This window comes from Ceratina calcarata, unplaced genomic scaffold, assembly GCF_001652005.2.
Source record: "Ceratina calcarata isolate Rehan_Ccalc_2016 unplaced genomic scaffold, ASM165200v1 scaffold72.2, whole genome shotgun sequence".
Classification (NCBI taxonomy): domain Eukaryota; kingdom Metazoa; phylum Arthropoda; class Insecta; order Hymenoptera; family Apidae; genus Ceratina; species Ceratina calcarata.
Window position 1 is genome coordinate 1,435,662 of NW_017178472.1, and position 12,824 is coordinate 1,448,485.

Below are 12,824 nucleotides of genomic sequence, written 5' to 3' on the forward strand. Positions count from 1 at the left end.
ACGCAGTATACAGGCGACGTTAATACACCTAAGGTTGCAGACAGAGGGTTACCTAATATCCGGAAAAAGATGAAAATTTCAACGCAGATAACTTGTAAAATTACGTTCTATCCAGAGATCGTGGAGCAACGTTAAATCCTTGCTAAGATTTTATTAATAAGGTACAAATTCATTCTTGTAAGAAAATTGAGAAAGCACTTGTTTGCTTCTGCAGTTTAAAAAGAGGATATTCTTGGGTAAGAGGATAAAGACAAGGAAGTTGGGAATAAAGGCTTTCAAAGTAATTTCGATGGAACTTTGTTGGAAAAAAATTTGTTCAAAATCGTATTGAGAACTGTTGTTCTTATTCAGATGAAAGCTCTTCTTAAGGAATTTCTTAAGTTAAGTAAACGGTAAACAATATTGTGTATACTTAAAGCACAGTATCGTTTTTTATTCTCTGCCGGAAGTTCGCCCCAGTATTCACGGTATTACGTGTTAGTGAAAAACGAACAATCATTGACCTTTCCTGCGGATATCCTCATTTGTTAAAAAAAAAATACAATAAATCTGAGAAAGTGGACTTTTGAGACACGTCTTGCGATATCTAAACCAAACTGTAAATTCGCTACTAAGGGTGAACTTTAAATGAGAGATAAGTCAAAGCTTTGAAGATTTATATTGATTTTAAATGCCTCTCATCGTCTATATTCTTTGATATCATGCAAACACAGCACCAAAGCAATTAGAGAGAGTAATATTAACGAAAGGGCGCTATGAGAATTATTTATTTAATGGACGTATAAAATTTAATAATAATAAAAGTACAACAGTAATAATAAAAAATGTAATACTACATATTCTTAAAATTTTTTTCCCGAAAATATCTTCTCTAGAACCAAAAATACTCAGATTCTAAACATTCAGTTCTTTTTAGTTGTTGCTTTCAATTGATTCTTGCCGGGTAATATCAAGCAACCCTCGAGATCTCGCATCTGGGTTAAGTAATTAAACGTACTATCCTTGAATGCATCAACGAAGAAGAAACAAACATTCACGAACGGTTGAGTACGGCAAATCAATTATGCATGACGTTTCCACGTGTAGTAATCGCAATAGCCATTCCTTCCGCTTCGCGGTATTAATAACCGCGAAATGAAATTGTTTCCGGTCGCTTGCAACATCCAGTGACTCCTTTCATCAGAGAGATAAAAAAAAATTAATATGAAAAAAAGACTTTTGCGTCACAAGTTTAGAGATTATTATAATCCGTCCTGGTGAACTGATAAACGCATGAAAAGCTTTGAAGACAAAAAATTAGCTCGTCAGAACCCTGTTCCGGGGTTGGAACGTTATATCGCAGACATCCTCATATTCACAGTTTTCATAAAGCCTGACCGGATGCTCCTTGGTCGGCTATCGTGTCTGGTCTGGCATAATAGAGCCTCCTCGACGATAGCTCCTGTAAAGAACACGCGGCACAGCATCATCGACTTTACTCCGGCGTAGCGCGGCACGGCGTATCAGATGATGTAACCGAGCCAGCCACCCACCCTCCTTTCTGCAGCCCCTCCAAACCCCTTTGGTTGGTCGGGGTGAATCGAGGGTGAGCGGCGTCCGAGCGGTCTTTTAGGCGCCACGACGGCTACCCCTCGGCAGAGCATCGTCCTCGTCCCGGAGGTCGATAACCACGCGTCTTCTGGATATCGTGATCTCGAAACTCCATTCTTCTTCTTCTTCTTCTTCTCTCTTCTTGCATCTTACTCCCTCTCTCGCATCCTACATCTTGCTAAATTACGTGCTTCCGTTCGTGACGTTGAAAAGACCAGTTTTGCGTACTCACCCGACGCCGCTATTATTCCGGCGAAGTGGGTCGGGAAGCTGAATGCGCGCCACCGTCAATGCCGCTACCGCTCCCCGGAATCGATTAATGACCTATGGTTTTTGTGACCACGGAAAAATCACGATTTAGATCTTATACTGTTGAGTTACATTCATTTAAAATTTTATACCTACTGGTTATCCATTCAATATCGAATGAATACTTTCGGAAATAGTTTAACGCGTACGACGGTCTTCATATGTACGTCCCGTGTACTAACCTGAAGTATCGTACGCCTGAAGATTACCACTCGAGAGGCAAGTAATGCTTGCTGTGTCAATAATATCGTGATACATATATATCTATCATGCTGACAGTGGGACGCAAAAAGGAGCAACCTCTACCTGCAGCGCGCATGGTGGATCGCGTCAGGAGAATTTGTCTAGTTTACATGGATCCTGATGTTAATGGAAGATAAATGGTATTGCACAACGCGGCGGAATGCAAAGGAGCAGAAGATGGAGAATAATAGCGGAGGAAAGATTGATACACTAGCTCTCGCGAACTTTCATAAATATTCGTTGGAATATTCGATGCATCGCAATCCAAATTTCACACACGTATAACGTAAAAAGTTTGGATAAAAAGAATCTCTGATCTTTCTCCTGTTATTCTTGCCCCCGCTTCGATCCTTTCATAAATATTTGCATACTTTAGTTAGATAGAAATTGTTATTATTATACATGCATTCTGATCGTCAATTAATACTTCTTTATTTATGTACTTTTAAAAAATAACGTTTAGGAATTTATGTTTTCTTTAGAACTACTAAGTGTTTCATATTTAAAACAATATAAAAATATTGCCTATGATCCAGCACGTTGTGCGTCTCCGAAAGAGAATTAAAACCTCAGGCCCATAAAATAGCTCGCATCGATGGGGATTCGACAAAATATTATGTCTATCACATGTCAAGTGGTAGACGAGCGGTATCATCGATACCAGGCGGCTCGGGTCGAAAGAGGGATAAGGGACACAACGCCACTTTGTATCCTCGTTGAAGGATCGGGCACGTCGCGTGGGTAGCGGCGTGGCGCGGCGTGGCGTGCCGTCCGCGCCAAAAGTGCGCGTGTAATGCTCGGCGATTTGTCACGAGGACAATTTGTAATCGTTTGTCAGCCGGTGTACACTGTAAACACAACTAACTGCCGTCTTATTCAAATGAGGACGGAGGCGCGCAGCTAGCAGCCGCCTATCTCCGTTGCGCTACGTCAAAACGCGCCGCGATGGGTCTCGAAATTCCGTCTTGTACACGTGAACCTCCTGATCCGGCTCATTAATCACGCGGAATTATTACTGCCACCCCACCTTAGAGATGTACCTAAGCTTCCTCCTTCTTCTTGAAGTTCTCTTTGCTTTTCTTACATGCTTAAAGGTACATTGCTTGTTTGCCCAAGAATAAAATTTATAGTTTAAATTTTGACATGTTTTTATATACTTTATAAATTCCATTATATAGAGTATACAGACTGAGATAATATAATCTAATTCAGTTCCAGACTTGTCAGTTAATCTTGAAAATTATATAGAATATTGAAATTATGGCCACGTTTTATACAGTGAAATGAAAGTAGCTGCATTCGTTTCCTTATAGTATTAAATGTCTTCCCATTGCGATGACATTTGTTGCGCGTAAAGCTAAACAGATTGTACGAAAATCTTGAAGCAAATGCACTTTGCGCCACAACATTGACAGGATTCTAATGAGATTTACCCGAAGCTTCCTTACTCGCATCCGGGCTGACAAAACACCATTCCCTCTAAATCGTCCCTCTAGAGTCTAGACTCTAGATGAACCTCATCTTCCAGTCCCTGACTTCGAAATATATTTCTTCGCGTGTCAACATAGAGTCCTCGCTTGTCATCTTCCTAATCCTAAAAATCCTTAACAAGTGCAGTAACAACAAGTACGTATCACTTCTGCTGATTTTATCACAGAGGCCGTGCGTCAAGCTCATAAGGTAAATGTCGGTTTTGGAAAATCACTGTTCAAGTTAGATTCGTGCAAAGTCAGCAGTTTTGTGCGTGACAGGACAGATGGACGGTCACGAGTATCGATGAGATTATTGTGATCGAGAGGGGAGATGCGTATCCCCATCCCCGACGCGTTGTCTCTGGCGCCGGGACGGTCGTTCTCTGATGATAGTTTTCATCAGAGTGAAAGGGACGAAGAGAGAAAAAAAAATGAATGTTTGTGAACTGAAGAAGGAACGTAATTACGTTTGAGACGATAAAGGGCGGAAGGAAGACCGATTCGGTGAAAAATTAGGGGTTGCGACGTCACCTGCCTCTTGCCAGGATTAACGAGCACAATTGGCTGCGCCGTGCTGGAATTGCGATCAGAAAATTTGCCAAGTACTTCTATCTTGGCGTTAGCCTCTCGAGGAGGCGTCGCGAAATGAAGTGAGAATGTCCTTAATTGCGAAAAGGGTTTGAGAAATTCAAGTTCTGTTGGATGGGAATAATGGGATATCGCTCACTAGAACATTGGCAAAGTATACTTGCTGCTATCACTGGTTACTCGTAGGCTAAGACATTATATCAGTCAGCAGTAGCAGTTTCTGTAGATAAACTTCTGTTAGGATTTTCTGAACGGAGTCTCAGTTTCGAAGTTTATAATATCTGAAATACTCGTCAAGTTTAGTTTCTCCGTTAGCCTTCCCGTTTAGGAATGTGAACGGTTCCTGAATGACGCGAAAGCATCCTGTTATTAAAGATCATATTACGCACACGAAAGGAAGGTGGATGTAACAACAAGAATCCGGCCTTTGCCGTACATTAAATTCTCCTTATTTATATCATAAAAAGCGCTCACTGAATTAAATGCGCCTATCATACACGCAGCATTTCCTCAAATATTTGAAGTCAAATATAAATATAAATAAATACAAATAATTTCATTTCGGGGCAACTTTCAAAGTCTATACAGTTTGTTTCCACGAGATAGCTGACTTGATTCACGCGTTTAATTATTTTAACAATCCAACATTGTCGGTTGATCGCGCTTTTATTAGTGCTAACTTTCACTCGGTCAAGCGTATAGCAATTGAAACTAGGCGACACTAATGTAATCTACGGGTTGAAACATATGAATACCGGACCCGTTGATCACCGTGCGCCCCAATCATCCACAGGCATGACATATTAGTAGCACAAACACGATATATCGTATAATCCTGCACGAAAGGCTACAGAGTGTGACGCGCGATTCCCCGTTTAGTTGATCGGAAGCTGGCCTATCGAGAAGTTGTCAGACCGCTATCGTACAGGTGACTCAATCGGTCGACTTGGCTGCCATCATCGAATGAGGATTATCAATTAAGCAACGAACAAAGGTCTTGTCTACGACAATCGAACGCGAGGAGAACGTTAATGATTCATCGATCGCTTCTGATACGTAACATCGGCGGTATTGACTAGGCGACTAGACTTGCCTCTCTCTCTCTCTCTCTCTCTCTCTCGGCGTATGTGTGCGTGACAGCCGTCATCTTCCGTTAATTGGATCTTGTACGTTCCGTATAATCGTGCAAAGTTATTCGGTTTCGAATGTCAAGGAACTATGGCACCTAATGGAGATGTCGAGGAGTCCTGCGGTTACCGGTTAATCGAGGCATTCCGATCAGGCTTTGCCATTTCGCGATTAGAACGCAAATTGGCAGAAAACGGGAAATTATACGGTAGATAAATTATTATACGAGCACTAAGAGTGCGCTTGAGGAAAATTGAAATCACAATATTATTATCAAACTTCGCAAAAACAAAATTATAGATAATCAGAAGATTCTATTCACTTGTTATCTACATTCATTTATATTCACGAAGGATTATACGAAAGAAGCAGATTGTTTATGATCATTAACCCCTTGAGGATCGTTTTCGTCAATGTTCGTAGCAGATCGAGCACGTTCACGGTAATCGGCGTCTTCTGTCAATTCCGCTTTCCGTATTATTACGACAGGATTGCGTAGAGACGTTTACCCAGCAGGTGTTGCACAAGCGCTTGCCGTAGAGCGCTGGGGATCGGGTACAGGTCGAGGCCGCACGACGTTTGCCGGAAATTGTAAACGTCGTTGAATCGCGTGCAGCCGGAAGGTGCGACTGACAGTATTCGGACTCCGTAACGCGCGCCGGAGACTGCCGCTGCTGTTGTTCGGCTTTCGTGCCTCGCACAGGAACTTCGGGGAAACCGCGACGACGATGTTGTTCCTCTAGGATGATGGCACTGAATGGATATCCATTCGAAGTTAGAAGATTGCGCGCAATTACCCTCCTCCGAGAACTTCCGTTGCGTGAGCAACTTTTCAGCGACAATTAACATTCTCTGTTCATTGTGAACTGGAACTAAATTGTAATTGATACTTCCTACTGATTGAAAATTAGATGTCTCTGTCGTTTAATTTAAATACTTCGTTCATTAAAATTTTCTTTCATGAATATACTTTCATCAAGAAAAGCATTTCATATGTCTGGTTTCGTACAGAGATTGCGACTAAACCTACCAGAATTTCCATGAGTACCATTCTATGCATATAAGTTTGGATACCAGACTCTAAATCTCAAAAATACAACAAATTAATAATTTACGGTTTGTCATGCTAAGAAATATTATACAGCCAAATCTGTTTGCAATATACAGAAATGTAATTGCAACAAAACCATATCTTGGTTTCATTCATGATGCTATCAAAAGATTTGAAATCGTCGAAGATTCGACAATATCGAATACCGTATCAGGACACGGTCGTGAGGTGTACGATATAGGGACGCCTATCAAGGAAGAACGATGGAAATCAAGCTGTCCTTCTCTCGCCCCTCCGACTCTTGCGATGTCGTGCGATGTACGATCACGTGGCAGAACCTTCTGGTGTCTGGCACCGAAACGATCAGGAATCGATGTTCACGCGTGCCTTGACTCGCTCTGACATAGCTAGTGAATGTTCGTGCCGTCGAGTACGCGGCTATTCGTGGTATTCCGACACGAGTACCCCTCGCCCACTCTGGCCGACGTTACACATCGCGTGGTGCTTCTACAAAGCGCTTTCTGCCCAGCGAATCGCCGGCCAAGTCGTAAATACGACGTCGGCAACAAAGTAGACGAGATGATGAAGAGCGAGTGCGCCGTCTGGTAGGTGGTTCTTCTCGATCGCTTGTCACGACGTTCTCGCAGTTGTATAAGATGGTAGAATGGATAGGGTGTGAAGCGAGACGCCGGCAGGAATGCGAATAAACATGCAAGACATGAGCTTTGCCTTTCATCTTTAACTTATTTTTCTAAGTCTCTTATTTAAATACGTATTGTAGTATTGGTACAATAGAACAATTCTTGACAATTTAAGAGGTGTCATGAGATAACTAAAAAAAGGAAACAGAACTATAAGCAAATCGCAAAATATTGCGAAACAGAAAAGCAACCATTCACCAGACTCAGAAGAGAGAACCAGAAACCGAGTGGACATGGTTGGTGATGGTGAACATCGAAGAAGGACAGAATTACTTGCTACGGCATATCTGGTGAACGATCGCCAAGGGGGTAAGATCGTTGTCGCTGTCGAGGTAGGGGTGACAGCCCCCAGAAGAGCAGCGAGTCGTGTCTCACCGAACCGAGCTTCTTTACACCCGATGAGGATGGCGACGTTGACCTCGCACGCTTGCCAAAGTTTAATGCACCTTTGATTTTCGTCGACGGGGCGAGCGCGCGCGGTCGCCGCTTCGGCGCCGCGGATCTGCTTTCTTCTTCTACTTTTCATTCGACCCTTTCGTTCTATCTCTCTCTCTCTTTCTGTGTTCGTTTCACTCTTCTATCTTATTCGGCGGTTCGTGACTATTCGTTTCGTCCGTTCTTTTACATCCGACTTACTGGCACACGGTTCTTTCTCATCTTTCTGCTCGCGTTGCTACACTCCACCATGCTGTTTCTTATGACCGCGACGGTTCGCCACGTCCGACACTGGAGAGAGATATCTTCCCATTCTCGTGCTCTATTTACCAAGCTTTCTTCGTTATCTCTCGTTGCTTCTTGACGTTCCGCCATTCATACTGTGTATTATATCTTATCAATTTTTGAATGCTGATAAATGTATTAGATTTGTTTATAGTTACCAAAATCACATTTTTTGTTATTGTTTCATTACTCTTCTTTTCATTGAAGATTACTGATAATCAAAATAATGAGATAATAATGTGACAATTACAAATGTGTCGTGTACTAACATCATCATCGTTTATCCCCGCGATTCGATGATCGCATGAAATACGTATTATGCAAAAGGACACGCGCAGGAGTTGGCGACGAGTCGCTCTTAAATCGAGCAATCGACCGCGTGGAAGAGCCCGGTGGCCCAGTCCTTTCTTGCATGGTTACACGTGTCATTGCACTTACGAACGATGTGAAAGGAGCAAATTTGCATATAAAGCGATTAATTTGTCACGAACCCACGAACTCGGAACAATCGTTTCGTAATAAACTAAGTGTCCCTGCTCTCTCTGTTAAATCGTCTTTTGATTATTCTATTTCCGTCATACCAAAACGGCCAGGTTATCTTCAACATTTACTTTAATTGCATAAAAAATATGTTGATACAATATTAGCTACATTCTATACATATGTATTGTCTGAATCGAAAATATAAATCCTCCTAAAATTCCTTACGTTTAAAAAGAGAAATGGCCAACATCGGAACAGGATATCGATATACGAATAATTTAATTCATATTCACTGCAGCTGGATGCGTTGTATGATTCAAGGAAAAATCCACGGATCGTTGCACAGGTTTCTCGATTGGATTCATTAAAAAATATCGAGCTATCGAGAATCTGTCATTCGATTAGCGGCAGGATACCATGGACTGGCAAGGCACAAAGCCAACCGGGGATTTAATTTCGTTCGCGTACAGTCACGTCACCGTGACGATCCCAGCCCGAATGAAACGTAGGAGGATATCGTCGGAAACGCGTGGAAACGCAGTGTAGCTTCTGCACGTCTGCTTTAAAGCATCGACCGAGCCGAGCTTTTTTCGCGGGCGCACGGTACGTTATCCTGCTTTTGTCTTCCGGCTCGCGAGGATGCAGAGCAGAGTTCGAGTAAACGAGATTTCTTTGTTTCTTGACCGAGGAAGCTTGTAGTCTGGATTTTTCTTCCTCTCTTTGGTTATCACGTTTTTGCACCGTGAAACGCAACACTCACGCTCAATGGCAAAGTTGTGTCATATTTAACGTGAAGAGGACAACTTTAGAAGTACTTGTCGTTCTTCTTGTTTGATGATGATCGTTCACGAAGCGTTACTGCATATTTTAAGTACTCTTTTATTGGATAATTCATAAAATTCATAGAGATTTAAGAATAGTAGTAACAAGTTGGGAACGATGTGTTCATCTTTTCATACTGGAAATTTTTAATACATTGTAGGAGCTGCGCGATAGCGTTTCTGCTCCATGAATAATTATTTAAGTATTCTCGAACGGTTTATCCGACAGTGGATCAGGCAATAATTCAAAATGATATCCAAATGCAAGAGCTTTAATTTTCCTTCGCGTTGCACACACGGTTTGAACCGTTATATAAGTCACGTCGTTAGTACAGATTATCCATTTCAAAGTAACGCATCTGTCTCTCTGTCGTGGAAATCTTTTATTTATCTCGTTTTAATACTCCCCATTTATAATCCGCAACGTATCTCCGCGTAGGAGGGCTTTCGTGCTCGCGAACCGATGACATTTACACGGTCGCGAATAAAGGTTACGTCGCATTCATTTATAAATGCCCTCGCACAAAGGTTCCGCTCTACGCGCGCAGGAGTTTATCGAATAGCAAGCAGAATCAGACGATTAAATAACACTTAATTAAACGTTTAATTTTATTTGCTACGAGGGAATGCATTTTTCGTTGCAACTTTTTTATTCGCACTATACGAAATTTCGCAAAAATGATTCGCATAAAAATCCGGACACTGTACTCGGTAGTTTTGCAAGGGGGGTAAAAATAAACGACCGACATTCATTTATTTTTGGAGAAATTTAATTAAAACGTGGTCGCTGGGAGGGAGAGTCCAGTTTTCCTCCGATTTAAAAATCAACGAGCGCACACGTACACATAGGGAATTTCGGCGAACGACCTTAAAACTGGTGCAATCAATTCTCTCTCTCTCTTTTTATTCTTAGTTAGCATAACGAGGTTGTGCAAAGGCATAAGCGAACGAAAATGGGCTGTCGAATATCTGGAGCGTAAAATGAACGGATTTTAAAATAGTTGAGCGTTCACGGCCGGTTAGCCGCGATGGCCCATTATACATATGTACTGGGCGCTGGTTATATTCGAATCGAATTATCGATTCGAACTTTGCCCTGGCCCGTTTCCTCGTACGAGACATTCATGTAAGCACGGTGTTATCCAAGTATCGTAATCAGAATCAAACGCCTACCCTCCACTAAAATTGTTTTCCTACAAGCCAGTTACCAGTAGAGATAAAGCTCGCTCTTATAGTCAACGTTTCCTTCTCCTTTCTTCCTATGCGTTTTGCATTTCCCTTCTTTTTCTTCTTGCTTCTTATCGCTTTAGCGCCGCGAGAGCGCAGGTGCGCGGGTTTTCTTGTTATTTCAAAATGAAAAACTCGCACGAAATAATTTACGAGTCGCGTAATCCGCGAGGTCTCTGCCTCGAATCGCTCGTTTCACGATTGCTCGAAAGAGACGGAAAGAATTCCGTTACAGCGAGTTTTTGAAAATTCATATAAATGTAGTGTATTTTTTAACTCTTTGGTAAAATTGCTCTCTTGAGGCTTCCCCCGTAATCTGCCTCATTCATCACGAACTGTTTACTTTTAAAAAGATACCCTACAGACGAACGTAACCCACACACATTTAGAACCACTTAATCCTCTTCTAGAATCTTAACGATCGTTCAAAATATTTTTTCGCCTACTCCAACGCTGTTTGATAAAAGCATTCGTTTTCTTGTAATAACGAAAATGCGTAACAACTACATAAATTTCGAGAACGCGTCATTACCGTAAATTATTCGATAGGAAAATTTTTGCCAACGCGCGCTAGCACACTCTGCAAGTATTATCGTATGCAAAATTTAGGGTATCTCGCGAAGGTATGGCTACGAGAGGTCGTGTTTCTTAAAAATTGCTTCGAAAGCGGCCAATAGCGATCGCTTGCCCTTTGGCAACGGGAAATCTCGGCGGTGCTTTAATTTTAGCGTCTGTCGGCGACATAAATTCGAGGATGGAGAAGATTCCGCGAGGCATTCCGTACGAGGAATATCGAATCATCGATCGATCGGACGGTTGTCGATATTATTCACCTGATGGATCGAAATTATATTATAATCCCTGAACCGTATGATGGATATTTTGATTGAGCTTCTGATCAATCGCGTCTCTAATAGCCCACAGTTTTCAAAATTGATCGTCTACCAAGGTCGTTGAAACTATTTTTATGCCACCCGTTAAATCGATATCGCTTATAGAATCTCGTTAAGGGATGTCGAATTTCGGTCATTCAATTATTGGTGACATAGTGTAATGAGGAACTCTGAATGAATTGCAATTTCCATTTTAGTATTTTAGATAGTGCAGGATATGATAGTGAAGTTCTTTGTTGATTTAATTTCCTCGAAGCAGTTCGCATCTGAGAAAACCGTGGCTGAATAGGAATGAATCTGGTAATTAGATCAATTTCTGATATTTGTTCTGTCGGGTTGGTGTAAAAGTGGCTCGCTTTATCCCATTAGCAGGCCGCACTTCTCTTGAAAGTTTCGGCAGGCGTGTTCGCGTACAAACGATCGGCGACGAGTCTCCTTTAGAAATGCCCTCGAACACGAAAACGTTCTCGTCGTGCATTAAATGAATAATCTCGCTCCTTTTTCTACCCGGTAAAGTAGCTCTTCGGGCGATGTTTTCACCGAGCGAACAATTCCGATGGATGCGACCATGAAAGTGACCTAGGTATTTCCTACGGGACAAAAAAAGGGGATGAAAGGTTAGGGAAATGGAAAATGACAAAAAAAAATGGATTGTCCGTCTGGAGAGTTTCCGAGTATTTTCGCAAACGAGCGCTCGCGGCCTTTCTCCGCCTATAATGAGTGTGGCCGGCAGCATCGCTGCTGCTTATTTGCTCGGTTAAAACAGAGCCCATTTCGCCGTTTCTGCTCAGCCTCGGAAGAAGTCCGTACGCGCGATGATTTATATCGTGACCGCCATATTGACCCGCTGCCAGTGGCACGCGACCAAGGCAATTTCCTAAATTGTTTTCTCTCTAACTGACCGAAACGACATGTAACAATGTTACTTCATCAAAATACATTTTAATTACGTTCCGCTTAATTTGGTAAGATATTCCTTTAAATTCTGTTTCCCTCGAGAAGTAAAGTGATTGCATGGATACGCGTTCGTGACCAATAAAATAGCTTCGTCCGTATTCCGCAGATTCATTCGATCACTTTTACGCTGGAGACGTCGGCGAAACGATCGCGAATCATCGTAGCATAAAAGTGCTGTCGCGGCCGTGTGGGAGGACGTCTCGCGCTTAAGGGAAAAAGCCGATCGACGGGGAGTGGGGCTCGTAGCCGATTGGATTCCACGTGTGAAATTGCAGGAATCCCGCGATGACGCGTGACAGCGAGTTCTCGCGGCGGCGTTCCTCGACCCGGCAGGGACGGGGGTAAATAGTTTGAACAGCATTTATTGAAGTTGTTCGAGATCGTCCAACTTGGTTCCCTTTCAAGTTTACTTTTCCCGCGAGTTTTCACACCGTTCCTCGACTAGATCCGCGGATATGCCGCAGCGTTCATTCGGGAAAGTATCGGTAAATGTCGTTTCTTTCTCAGGTAACCAATTGACGGCGAGCCAGGTTGCTTTATCCATCTATGTGATTATATTACGTTATATAAGTGAAGTGCTGACGAGGCACTGTTGCAGCCAGGAATTCTTTCGATTTTGTCTAAAGACTAAGGAGAGGATT

The 12,824-nt window shown here is 42.4% G+C and overlaps 1 protein-coding gene across 1 annotated transcript in view; it reads left to right on the top strand.

Annotated features, from left to right (window-relative positions):
* Window positions 1-12,824, top strand: part of nolo (ADAMTS-like no long nerve cord) — a 175,727-nt gene that overhangs the window by 51,563 nt on the left and 111,340 nt on the right. The window lies entirely within an intron of this gene.